The 14,098-nt window shown below is 37.7% G+C and overlaps 1 long non-coding RNA gene across 1 annotated transcript; it reads right to left on the bottom strand.

Moving 5' to 3' along the window:
- Positions 1-9,348: 9,348 nt before the first annotated feature.
- Positions 9,349-13,259, bottom strand: LOC132603243 (uncharacterized). Its single transcript, XR_009568026.1, has 3 exons — positions 13,077-13,259; positions 12,306-12,423; positions 9,349-10,569 (listed from the first exon to the last, which is right to left on the bottom strand). It is a non-coding gene; the product is annotated as an uncharacterized LOC132603243 (long non-coding RNA).
- Between the last annotated feature and the right edge of the window lie 839 nt (positions 13,260-14,098).

Genomic DNA, 14,098 nt, shown 5'->3' with positions numbered 1-14,098 from the left:
TACACAGTTAAATATTAAGATGTTATATCAAGATCAAAATACTAAAAAATTAAGATTTTTTACTTTCTCAACATATGAATGTATAAAACTTGTCTTTATTTAAAAAATTAATAGTAAATATAAATTTTTAAAAAGATATTAAATTAATCTAATACAATTGCAATAAAAAAAAATAAAGAAGAATTATATAGCGGTTGGCTAGCGATGATGATTGTGTGTACTAATTGAGGATGACATTGACCGGTTATAGTGGTTATGGATAGTAACTAGTTGTGTTGGTGATCAGCGGTAGTGATTAACGGTGGTTGTTATGGTGGCGGCGGCTGGATGACAGTGAGAGCCAATGATGGTGGTGAATAATAATGATGGATAGCGATATATATTGGTTGCTAATGGTGGTAACTGTCAGTAATGATTGTGAATGCAACGATAATTGGTGGTGATGATTGTAAGGGTGGTGATGGCTGATTGTGGTGATTGTTGAATGTGACTTGGATGGTGATTGTAGGTGGTGTGTGCTGGTGATTGGCGCCGGTGGTTATGGCTGAGGATAGTGATTGTTGGTGGTTGGCTAAACTAAATGAAGTAGTGATGAACTGTCATCTTTGTAGAAATTTTTTAATAGACATCTTAGTGATATTAAGACTTTACTAAAGATCTTAATCATTAAGGGCTCATTTGTTTGCACTTAATGGAGTCTGAATCTGAATTGTTCAGATCTTAGGTCATTAAATGCATTTATTTACATTAAGATTTAAGCACTTATTTGATCTGAATAGGTCTTAATCATTAAGATCTTGAACAAAGTCTTAATATCATTAAGATTTTTTTTTTTTATGGATAATTTTTAACACCAGCTCCATCCCCACCCCACCCCCACCCCTACTACCCACCCAACCCCAATGACCCCCACCCCACCCGCAATCCCCACTCACCTCCAACCCCTACCCCTACCCCTACCCCTACGCTCCACACCCCACCCACCTCAACCCCGCCCCACCCCAAATCACATTCACCCACCCCCACTATAACACTCCGTGAATTCGATTTTGGTGTGAATGGGTATAATGAATATTAATGTGATATTTTATCTATATGAATCTCTTCGAGATGAATTTGGATGGAAATAGTTAATTTAAGATCAAGACCAAGTAGTGAAGTTCGTAAGAGTTCTTAAACTCGTCTAAGTTTCGACAGGTCTGCCTTTCAGCCCAATTTCATGAAACTCCGTTGGGAATTTGAGAAATCTTAAAACATGAACGTTGTACCCCTTTGAAATATCTTTCCAACCATATATTATGGAGCTCGAACAGAGCTCTGTGCTAGGAGTTAAGTTAAGTTAAATTCCTAAAACATCTAAGTTAAGTTCTTGCTCAATTAGAATGATTATTACCTCAAGATAATGAAGATTAACATTAGAAACGTCACCTATTCCATAGATTGTGAGAATTCGATTCAAGAACAGTTGAAGAGAAGAATTGTTGGGAATTCATCGTGAGGTAATTTTCTGAAATTCAAGTATGGTTATAGGGGTTGTTTAGGTTCTATACATCATTTATATATCGTCAAAATCCATGGGTGAATTGCATGAAAGCAAGAGCACGAAATTTGGCCTAGAAAACCTAGTTTTCAAAAAGGGTAGGGGTTCTACGGAAAGGTGTAAAGTTCTAATCTTTCTCATATAAAACCATTGTAGATTGATTGTTGAACCTTAGGAATTTCGTTTTGCTAGATTTTAGCAGGGATTGGAGGTATGACTCTTTTTTTAACATACTCTTTTGAAACGATTTGTGTGACTTTGGTTGTAGTTTGTGTGCGTGAGGGACAAGCCCACATTAAACCTTGTTTGTACTATATTATAGATACGTATTCATGGTTGTTTTCCTCTCTAATGGATGATTAAAGATTGAGATATAAAGCTTTGGTATTTGAACTCGAATTACCCTTAAGGGATGTTTAAACTTGATATCTCGAAAGGTTGATTATCTCATGTGAATGCTCTATAAATGGATTGTGTTAAACGTGAAACTTGTTTAAAGAAGTGAGTCTGTTTTCTAAAACTGAAATGAATTGATGTACCCTTATAATGGGAAGATGAACATAATCCATGAGGAATAATTTGGCTATCATGATATGACTTGTGATTCAGCTTCCTGCCATGATTGATGATTCGGCTAATATGCTATGATTTGTGTCTTGTTTGTGTTTGGGCCTATATGGGCAAGATGTGCTAGTCTAGAGGACGATTAGCCGTTATGGATCCTAACGTATCGATACAAGTATTGTTGTGTCAGTCCAGAGGACGATTGACCTCTGAGGCATATAGTCCGGTGCATCTATTGTTGTGCTAGTCCAGAGGACGATTAGCCTCCGTGGGTTCCTAGCCCGAAGTATCGATTGATTAATTTGCCTGTGAGTGGCTTGTTTCGTATTTTGGAAGCCTGTGAGTGGCTTGTCTTGTATCTTTGTTACCTGTGAGTGGCTTTTGACGATAATGAAATTGTTCGCCTTGGAGTGGCTTATTGATGATATTGGTTTCGAATTGAAAAGACTGAAATGGTAATAAATGGTATACTGAATCGGAAAAGATATATACTTGTCTTAATGGTTTTATATTGATGATTTTGAGTTGTACGATTGATCTTGTCTTTGATTTTAGATTATTCTATTGGAACTGTTTTCACTAATCATTATTGTATTATTTTGTTATATTACTTATTGTCCTAGACACTCACTGAGTACCCAGTACTCAGGCATATTATTATTGTTTTTGATGGTATGTTAGGTAACGAAAAAGAGCAGGTACAGGCAGATCTCGCGGATTAGGAGTACTTGCTGCTTTCTAGAATTTTTGTGAGCCCACACCTTTATTCGTGGGACACCCTCTATTTTCCTTATTGCTTTTAGTTTCCGGGCTGCGTCCTGATGAGTTAGACGTTTATTCATTATCTTAGAGGCTCCATAGATAGGTGTTGTTTTGTGGGTATTAGTTGAGTCGTTGTTCGACTCTCATGGGTATTTCTACGCTTTGACAATCTATTTATTACAGACTTCCGCTGATTTTATTTCTTAAATTATGAGCATGTGATTGTCTAGTCACTTTATAACATCTTTTAGTTGGTTAATAAAAGATTATAAAAATAAAAAAAAGGGACTTGTTGTTATTAATTCATAAGGTGCTTCCGGTGTTGTTCATAGCATTGGATGTCTATTACGTCCAGGGTGGGTTTTGGGGCGTGACACCCGCCCACCAATAACTAAAAAGCATCTCCACCATTACTGACGAACATAAATGTCTCAATTTTTTAAGCAAATAATATTTTTATTTTTATTAAGTTTCTATTTATTTTCTAATATTTAGTTACTCTTTTATTTGAACTGTATATTTATTATGTTTAAATAAATACATTATGCACACTCAGATGTTGAAAAATATAAGTTTTAATCGTTCAGTGTTCAGATCTAAAAACAACATCTTAATCATTCAGATGTGCATTCAGATTCAGATGTCTTAATCTTAATGAAAACAGATGAGACCTAGATCTATTTAGACGCACTAGGTCGTTGTAAGATAAGAAAAACAAATGCACCTAGTGTGTAATATAAGAAAAACAAATGCACCTAATGATTATAATCCGAACGATTAAGATCAAATCTAAAAACAAAAATACTTAACGATTAAGATCTGAAAGCTTCAGATCAATATACATTAAGTGCAAAGGCCTTAGCCCTCATTTGTTTTTCTAAAGATCATGACGTTTGGATCTTGATACACATATGAATATTAAGATGTACATTAAGATATATATGTTAAATCTAAACACAATATGAATATTAAGATGTTGTATAAAAATCGAAATACTAAATAATTAAGACTTTTAATTTTCTCTATAAATGTATAAAATTCGTTATTAATTAAATATTAATAGTATTAGAGGGGCAGGGCCCGTGCTGATCATTACACGTGGAAGATCTAGTAGTGGTTTCCGTCTATTATAACTTATAACATTGTCCTATGTCAGATGAAAAGTTCAACAGAAAGAAACATGTGAAACAATCGAAACAATATCCAGAATTAAGGTGCACTGATAGCTCTTAAACCAAGTACCACAACCAATGTTGTCTAATACAATATTTGAGTCCAAAAGCGTCTCTTCCCAGGCTCATAGGCTACAAAAAAAAATTACACTCCAAAATCTGGAATCGCTGATGCAATAATGTAAAATTCAATGTTACAGCACAACCTAGGAGAGAGCTATGTCATAGGAACATATGTCCACCAACAATGGTGAAACTTTAGCATGCGATAAGAACTTAATAGTAGACCAAATTTTTTAGAAGAACCTGCAGATAACATAGTTGAAGTTAGTTCTTGCAACGTAAGGATAGAAACATACAGGTCATTAAAAAAAGTTTCTAAAAAGTTAACCCCCTAGACAGCATAGGAAAAATAGATAAAACAACACATAAAAGAGAACAGAAAGGAGAAAATCATACTATTTCACACCCTTTAAATCGTTAGGGTTGAAGAATGTTAGGATTTGAATCCCAAATCCGACCTTTGTAAGCAGGTTCCCAGGAAAGATTGGAGGGTCACAGCTGGACCACTTAAATACCAACCTCCTTAGACAGAACCTACTTACGCCGTGATGTAAGCGAAGAATAAATAGCACACACAGATTTATAGTGGTTCACCCTCAATGTGAGAGCTACGTCCACGTTGCTGCTGCAGATCTTATTAAAGAAGAAATATTACAAGTGTTTACAACACTCAACCTCACAACCCCAATCCCAATTACACTCAAGAATTTTACCACAGAAAATTCTCTCAAAGACCTTATCTTATTTAGGCCTTTCACTAAGAGTATTTCTCTTAGATTTTTCTCTCTCTTTGGGATGTGTTGTCTTCTTCAATTTGGTGTGTTTTACAAATGAACCATAAGCTACCTATTTATAGGAATGAATTTCCTATGATGAGGTAAGCGCTTACATCACGACTATCATGAGGTAAGCGCTTACATCACGACTATGTGAACAAAAGAATTGACTTGTTTGGCCAATTCCACACCCAACAAATCTCCCACTTGAAGACTAATTTTAATTTGTCTTCACACTTTGATCGATGCAACAGCTCTTTCCTAGTTTCATACTTCGTGCAGGCCAACTGAAGTTGAGCATAGCTTCAGTTTGTCTATCGTCACTGCCTTTGTCAGCATGTCTGCTGGATTCTGACTCCCTGCGATCTTCTCAAGCACTAGCGCTCCATCTTCCAAAGCTGATCTAATGAAATGGTACCGGAGTTGTATGTGCTTCGTTCGAGCATGGTAAACCGGGTTCTTTGCCAAATGAATGGCGCTTTGACTATCACAATATAGCACACTTCCCTCGTGGTCCTGATCCAATTCCCGCAGAAAAGATTGTAGCCACATCATTTCCTTTGTGGCCTCCGTCACAGCAACGTACTCAGCCTCACAACTAGAGAGAGCTACTATCTTTTGCAACTTGGAAACCCAAGCGATTGCAGTACCTCCGAATGTGTAAACATACCCGGATGTGCTCTTTCTGCTATCAATATCACCACCGTTATCAGCATCAACATACCCTTGCAATCCTGTTTTTGATTTTCGGAAATACAGAGCTGAACTCGAGCTGCCTTTCAGATATCTGAATATCCACTTCACAGCCTCCCAGTGTTGCTTTCCCGGATTGCTCATAAATCGGCTGACAACTCCCACTGCATGTGCAATGTCTGGCCTTGTACATATCATTGCATACATAAGACTACCGATTGCAGATGCATAAGGTATCTTGTCCATCTGCTTCTTCTCATCCTCGGTTGTCGGCGACTGATCCTTTGACAACCGAAAGTGTCCAGCCAAGGGAGTGCTGACTGGCTTGGCATCATGCATGTTAAACCTTTTGATAACTTTCCTCACATATTCTTCTTGTGAGAGTTTGATGCCCTCCTTGCTTCGGTCGATTCTCATCCCAAGGATTTGCTTTGCAGCTCCCAAATCCTTCATTGCAAACTCTTCCGATAACCCTTTTTTCAACCGATCAATCTCCTGTAGGTTTGCTCCTACGATTAGCATGTCGTCGACATAGAGTAGCAGTATCATGTACGAGTCTTCAAATTTTTTGAAGTAACAGCAGTGATCTGCCTCGCACCTTGAAAAATCAGCTTTCTTCATAAAGCTGTCAAACTTTAAATACCACTGTCTTGGAGCCTGTTTTAGTCCGTACAGACTCTTTTGAAGTTTGCACACCAGATTCTCCTTTCCTTTGATTTTGAATCCCTCCGGCTATCGCATGTAGATTTTCTCGTCTAGATCACCGTGAAGAAATGCAGTTTTCACGTCCATCTGTTGCAGATGTAGATTTTCCTTTGCTACCAGCCCAAGAACAGTTCTGATAGTCACCATCTTGACTACGGGAGAGAAGATCTCCGTATAGTCAATGCCTTCTTTCTGTTGAAATCCCTTTGCAACCAGCCTTGCTTTATAACGCTTGCTTCCATTGGGTTCTTCCTTTATCCGATAAACCCATTTGTTTTGCAATGCCTTTTTATCCTTTGACAACTCGGATAATTCCCATGTATGATTTGCCGATAGTGAATCCATTTCATCCTTCATTGCCAGCTCCCACTTAGTCGATTCATCGACTTGCATTGCTTCTTCATAACATTCCGGCTCCCCTCTATCAGTGAGTAGAATGTAGTTGAGGGATGGAGAGTACCTGTGAAGCGGCTTCCTGATCCTGGATGATCTACGCAGCTCTGTGATTGTCGTCTGTTCATTTGTTTCAGAATCAGCACTTTCATCAGCACCTTCTCGGATTGTTTGTTCCTCTGCCTCGGTTGTACTTGGTTGCGGCTCAGGTGCCGGAAAGTCCTTCAAATCGACTATTTCCGATTCCTTGTCCTGACATTCTGAATTCTTTTGCAGCTTGTCTTTGTACAGTACCTCTTCGTTAAAGACAACATTCCTGCTTCGGATGATCTTCCGATTTTGTTCATCCCAAAATCGGTACCCAAGCTCGGTGTCACCATAGCCAATAAAGTAACACTTCTTTGATTTTGGATCAAGCTTGCTTCTAGCCGTATCATCATTATGAACATATGATAAGCAACCGAACACTTTCAAAAATGAAAGATTTACCTTCTTGCCACTCCAGACTTCTTCTGGAATTCTGAAATCCAAGGGAACTGACGGTCCTCGGTTAATTAAGAAGGCCGCGGTATTGACTGCATCTGCCCAGAATGTCTTGGGCAGTCCAGAGTGTATTCTCATACTCCGAGCACGCTCGTTCAATGTTCGGTTCATTCTTTCGGCTACTCCATTCTGTTGCGGCGTTCCAGGAATAGTCTTCATCATCTTGATCCCATTATCGGCACAGTACCGTTTGAAATCACCATCAGTGTATTCTCCGCCGTTGTCGAACCTCAAACACTTCAACTTGAGGTTTGTTTCATTCTCGACCATGGCTTTCCATCTTTTGAATACACTAAACATATCGGATTTATTTTTCATAAAATAAACCCATACCTTCCTGGTTGAATCATCAATGAAGGTCACGTAGTAGTGTGATCCTCCAAAGGAGGGTACGGTGGTAGGTCCCCACACGTCTGTGTGCACCAATTCCAGCTTTTCGACCTTCAACTCTCTGCCTGCACTTGAGAAGCTTACTCGCTTTTGTTTTCCGAGAATGCAGCTCTCACACGTATGAAGGTCCACCGTCTTCAGCTCCGGAATTAAGCCATTTGTCACCAACAGCTTCATCCCCTTCTGGCTGATATGCCCCAGCCGACAATGCCACAAATCTGTCTTCTTTGTGTTGTCAACCACAACAACAGTATCACGACAGCTAGTCGTCATGTAGAGAGTGCCAATCTTTTTTCCTCGGCCAACTACCATAGCACCTTTCGCCACTTTCCAAGACCCATTACCAAAATTGAGATCATATCCCTCATCATCAAGCTGACCTACTGAGATCAGGTTTCGCATCAGCTTTGGAACATGTCTAACTTTTGTAATCTTCCACGAGGATCCATTTGACATCTTCAAATTAATGTCTCCCGTGCCAACAACATCTAGCGGCTCTCCATCGGCTAAATAAACTTTGCCGAGATTCCCAGCCACGTAGTTTGTCATTATATCATGATGTGGGGTGGTATGAAAGGACGCTCCTGAGTCAAGCACCCAAGAGTCTATCGGGCTGTCAACCGATAGCAACAACGCATCGCCAATGTCTTCCGTAGCAGCGTTGATTCCAGCCCCCTTGTTGTCCTCCTTCTTTGGCGCCCTGCAGTTCTTCTTGAAGTGACCTGGTTTTCCACAGTTCCAACACTCATGTGTTCGTCCTGGTCTGGATTGACCCCTGCCATTCCTTGACTTCGATCTGCCCCTATTTCGGTTGTAGTTTCTGTCATAATTTCTGCTTCTGTTTTCAACATTAAAAGCAGAACTCGTCGATGCCTCTCCAGAATCTGTCCTGCGCACTTCCTCAGCAAGGATACGATCCCTAACATCGTTGAACTTTAGTTTGTCACTGCCGACAGAATTACTAACCGCTGCTCTCATTGGCTCCCAGCTATTTGGTAGGGATGCCAACAAAATTAGAGCTTGCACTTCATCATCGAAATCAATTTTTACCGATGACAATTGATTTACAATGGTATTGAATTCATTTACGTGTGCAGCAACATGAGCATTTTCCATCATCTTTAGATGAAATAGTTTCTTCATGAGAAATACCTTACTATTTGCCGAAGGTTTCTCATACATGTCAGATAATACCTTCATCATATCTGCGGTGGTCTTCTCCTTTGCCACGTTGTGAGCAACGTTCTTCGACAGCGTCAGCCGAATGACTCCCAGAACTTGTCTGTCGAGGAGATTCCAATCTGCTTGCTTCATCTCTTCTGGTTTCGGACTCAGAGGTTCATGAAGCTTTCTGCCATATAAATAATCTTCAATTTGCATTCTCCAGAACGCAAAGTCTGTACCATCGAATTTACCGATGCCGTGCGTCGTACCATCTTCGCCTCCCATCGTTTCTAAATCACAACACAACCTGTTGCTCTGATACCAGTTGTTAGGATTTGAATCCCAAATCCGACCTTTGTAAGCAGGTTCCCAGGAAAGATTGGAGGGTCACAGCTGGACCACTTAAATACCAACCTCCTTAGACAGAACCTACTTACGCCGTGATGTAAGCGAAGAATAAATAGCACACACAGATTTATAGTGGTTCACCCTCAATGTGAGAGCTACGTCCACGTTGCTGCTGCAGATCTTATTAAAGAAGAAATATTACAAGTGTTTACAACACTCAACCTCACAACCCCAATCCCAATTACACTCAAGAATTTTACCACAGAAAATTCTCTCAAAGACCTTCTCTTACTTAGGCCTTTCACTAAGAGTATTTCTCTTAGATTTTTCTCTCTCTTTGGGATGTGTTGTCTTCTTCAATTTGGTGTGTTTTACAAATGAACCATAAGCTACCTATTTATAGGAATGAATTTCCTATGATGAGGTAAGCGCTTACATCACGACTATCATGAGGTAAGCGCTTACATCACGACTATGTGAACAAAAGAATTGACTTGTTTGGCCAATTCCACACCCAACAAAGAAGTGCTGGACTATTTGAAGAGATGAAAGGTCCGAGATGACGGAACATCATTGTTGATCATAGGCCTAGAAAAAACCTCTTCTTATGGTTTCTCTACAATTTCAAGAGCTTCAGCTGGGGGTTTCAGTAACGAAAGAGCAATTAACAGATACTCGCCAAAGAAATAAGAATTAAAAAAAATAAAATATACGCCAACAAATGGAGAATATCAACAAACAAAGTGTTGTAATCGAATAAAGACAGCAGAAAAGAATCACTAGAACGAAGAAGTTATCTCATCGAATGAATTTTTAGATTCTAGATGGAAAAGGTAAACCAGTTGGAACCAAAGAACTCAAAAAATTAAAAGAATATTACTGGCTTCACTTTGTGGATTCACCAACTGTAGGTTTGAAGTAATTCGACTTCAAATGCAACTAAAAAGTGTTATCCAAAAAACTTATGCATACTAAAAAGACAACTTCACGATGAGCACCCCAACCTTTATTAATATCGATAAGAATTCTCAATGATAGTTGGAGCGCAACCGATTAATATGAATCATAGGTTTTTTATTTTTTACATAACCTGCATATTGCAAACAGTTCTAAGGGACGGAAACCGTAGAAATTGTAAACATCATTAGTAAAGGATTGTGGCCATACTAACCAGCAGTGCGTCACTTCTTCAAAGGTTGAACTATGCGATTCATTTATGGCACATGTGTAGTCATTGTATATGTGTATAATATGGAAGGGAAGAAACTGATAGGAGGAGCTATACTGAAAACTCACCAGATCTCTGAAGTACAACAGACACCATAAACTAAAGTTGTACTTTTTCTAGGTATAATCCAGATGCGGCAGCGCATGAAATAAAATAATGAGTAGTGGGAACCATCATTATTAATTCTTTATTTTGAACTCTGTCTCGTCTATAGTTATTGGAAGCAACCTGAAAGACATTTCAAATGAAATTAATTTTATAAAAATATGGAGCTTACTGAGCTAAGGCTTTATTGAATTGAGAAATAGATGTCCTACAAAGGTTGTATGGAATAGAATAAGAATTCTCAATGACAGTTAGAGCGCAATCAATTAATATCAATCATAGTTTTCTTATTCTTTACAAAACCTGCATATTGCAAAAAGTTCTACTACAACAACAACAACATACCCAGTATAATCCCACAAGTGGGGTCTGGGGAAGGTAGTGTGTATGCAGACCTTACCTCTACCTTGGAAGGTAGAGAGGCTGTTTCGAGGAGACCCTCGGCGCATAGCAAGATGAAAACATGCATTAGCAACAAGCAAAAACAATAGCAAGATAATAGGATAACCGAGGCTAAAGAAACATGTAGTAATAAAAATCCAAAAATAAGAAAATACAAGAATAATGCGAAACTCCAGGAACGGAAAAGAAGAGCGCCCCATTACCCACTACCTTTCTACCCTAATTCTCGACCTCCATATCCTCCTATCAAGGGTCATATTGCAAAAGTTCTAAGGGATAACAACAGGAGAATAAACATCATTAGTGAAGGATTATGGCCATACTAACCGGCAGTTGTAACTTTTTCAAAGGTTGGACTATGTGATTCAATTATGGTACTCGATGTTGAACCTGGTTCAAAGCAGTCGATTAATGTACGTGGATAACAAACACACAAATCTAAATAAGCATTACATGTTTGGGGGCCAACATTTTTCAAAAACACGAAATGGATGAACCGTATCTTTCTAGTATCTTCTGAAATTCTGTTTGGGACAACATATTCAGGTTGTATTCATCTAACACCGACAGCTTTCACTTAAGATAACATACTCAAGTGTATTTATTGAACTCTATTACAAACTTCAAACTGACATCTGAAAAATTAAATAAATTTGCTACTTTCGGCAAGGAACTATTGAACTATTAGGGAATTTATGTCAGCAACAGAGAACTAACTAAATTTTTTAATTTTGCAGAGAAAATGTAAAAATAGAATATTAGGTACAATATACTTCAGTTATGAGGCAGATTGGTATTGATGTAATGCAGTTTGTGAGACTCTGCTATAATTAGTAACAATTACCACCTCCGCTTCTGTTTGCTAAAGCAGGTATCATGTCTTTTAGAGCAAAAAGTAACATTAGTTTGAGAACTTCATTCAAGCTATTTCTTTGCAAGTCTCTCGTTATCACCTAAATCCAGAAACCAAAACTTCTTGTCAGTACATTCAACTTTGGTCAAGTTCTGACGAACTCTAATTATTCGAACGTGCCAAAATCGTGTTGCTACATTCACAAGTTAGAAAAGCGAGAAATATGTTTATTGATCTTCGCTAGCTACTGGATAAAGGGAGAGGTGAACATAAGTAGCCATTAAACATAGAATCTCACCTCCCCTTTATAGATGGTTATGTACCATTATTATGACACATTAGGTTAGAATGGAGTTGCTTGATATTTACTTTCCATTAAAGTATTTGAAGTAATTTCTCCCACGGCCAAAGGTTGGTACAATATAATAGGGACATGATAACTCGCTTGCTTAGGACAATGTAAAGTATATATAAGCACGTCGATTCCTAACTAAAAAAATTATATTTCGTTACACTTCAAAACATTTTCGACATTGAAAAAGCAAATAGATGCAAAAAAAAAATCAATCTCCAAAGTTTTTATAAAAAAAGGAATCAGTCTTACCATAATGTCTCTCGAAAGGAAATATAGAACCATCAACTATGAGGTCATAACCACCCTTTAGATATCTTGAAATTCGTCCAACATCATCGTCATACACAACTCCCCTAATTTGTTGCTCCTGTAAAGTTCAATATCTGTCTGAGATGCGAGTAAATTATGAGCTCGTTTGGATGGGCTTATGGTTTTTGACTTGTAAGCCAAAAGCCATAAGTTAGGAATACTAGCTTATGACTTTTAGCTTATTTTTGTTGTTTTGGCTTAAAACAAGTGTTTAAAAACACTTTTTTATTTTAGCCAAACACTACAAAAGTGCTTAAAAACTAGTTTGGCTTAAAAGCACTTAAAATAAGCCAATCCAAACAGGCTCTATATCTCTATATAAATCAAATTAGATGTCACTCGTCCCTGACTCATGTCCACAATTTGGACTTTGCAAGTCCAATCTAGTGTGTTAGTTATTATTTGATCGATGTTGAATCTTAGTGCCATGTCTCTGTCAAAGATATAACTTTACAATAGTATCGACATGAAGAGTTACAACCATTTCCAAACATCCATGATTAAATCAAACCAAATTAGGAACATGCAAGCAAAATTTTAGACCAATTCCACCACCAAAGAACCATCAAGGCATCAACCCTAAAAGAGTACTTTTTGCAGTCATGCACGAAATTTCTTTTCTATATCTATCAAAAACGAAAAGACATCCACCAAATTTCCATTACCAACAAATCAGGGAACAAACAAAGAAGGAATGGAGAAAGAACTCACCAAAAACAAGTAAATGAAAGCAGTAAAAAAACATTGTATACAATGGAAGAAAGAAAGAAGAAACAGAGGCCAGTATCAATGTTGAGAGAGAGAGTGTAAAAGGTCACCAGTTTCAATTTGAGAGAGAGTGAGTTGAAAGAGACTGAGAGTGGAACATGAACTTTTCTACTGTAAATAAGTGCCCTTCCGCCAGTGGGTTCCAAAAAATAATATAGTGAGTGGGGTTTAAACTTGGGACCTTAATGTGGATTTTGAACACCGAATCAGCCCCTGCCTTCCACGTGTTTAACAACCAATTAAATTGGGCCAGCGAGGGCCAAAAATTAAAAGGCCTCAATGTACATTTTAGGCTGCTCTTAGTACAACTATGTGATGCTGAGTTGGTACACATGCTTGTTCACTTTTAATATATAGAAATAACATATCAATATTTCTTTAAAATGAAATTCCATGTTGGATAAAATTGTAGTATTTAAAATTCATATTGTATACATATAAAGATTCATATTGTTCAATGAAAGTTAATTTCTATTTGGAGTCATAATAAATACATTTAGAGGTTTTGTTAATGTCATAATTCAGGGGAAATTCCATTATATATAGGTTCTCATGGACAAACAGTGAGCTAGATAGCTACCAAGAACACTTATTTGTTTAAGTCGAACCCTTGTTTGTTTAACTTACAACCTTGGTAAGTTTTATTGTGAGCAACATCCATGCTTCCTTCTCTGAATGAAGGTTTGTTGTTTGAATCTGTTTTGTTTTTGCTCTAATTTTCTTTGGTGCATGTGACTATATATATTTTCTTTGAGTACCGATTACATGTTGATAAGATTTCAGTATGGTTTCCTTTTTTTTGTTGAAGGTTGAATCGAGTTGGTTCATTCTAATTTTATTTATATTTTATGTGTATATAAACTTAATCCTTACTGTATGTGGCTTTGTGTAAGGTTTAATGTAGAATTTTTGAAGAGAATATCATTCATCAAAAGACACGTCCAAACAAGTTAATATGATGAAAG

The sequence above is a fragment of the Lycium barbarum genome, chromosome 7 (genome assembly GCF_019175385.1).
Source record: "Lycium barbarum isolate Lr01 chromosome 7, ASM1917538v2, whole genome shotgun sequence".
Classification (NCBI taxonomy): Eukaryota; Viridiplantae; Streptophyta; class Magnoliopsida; order Solanales; family Solanaceae; genus Lycium; species Lycium barbarum.
Note: the sequence above shows the minus strand (reverse complement) of the source record. Positions and strands in the feature narration are given on the sequence as shown.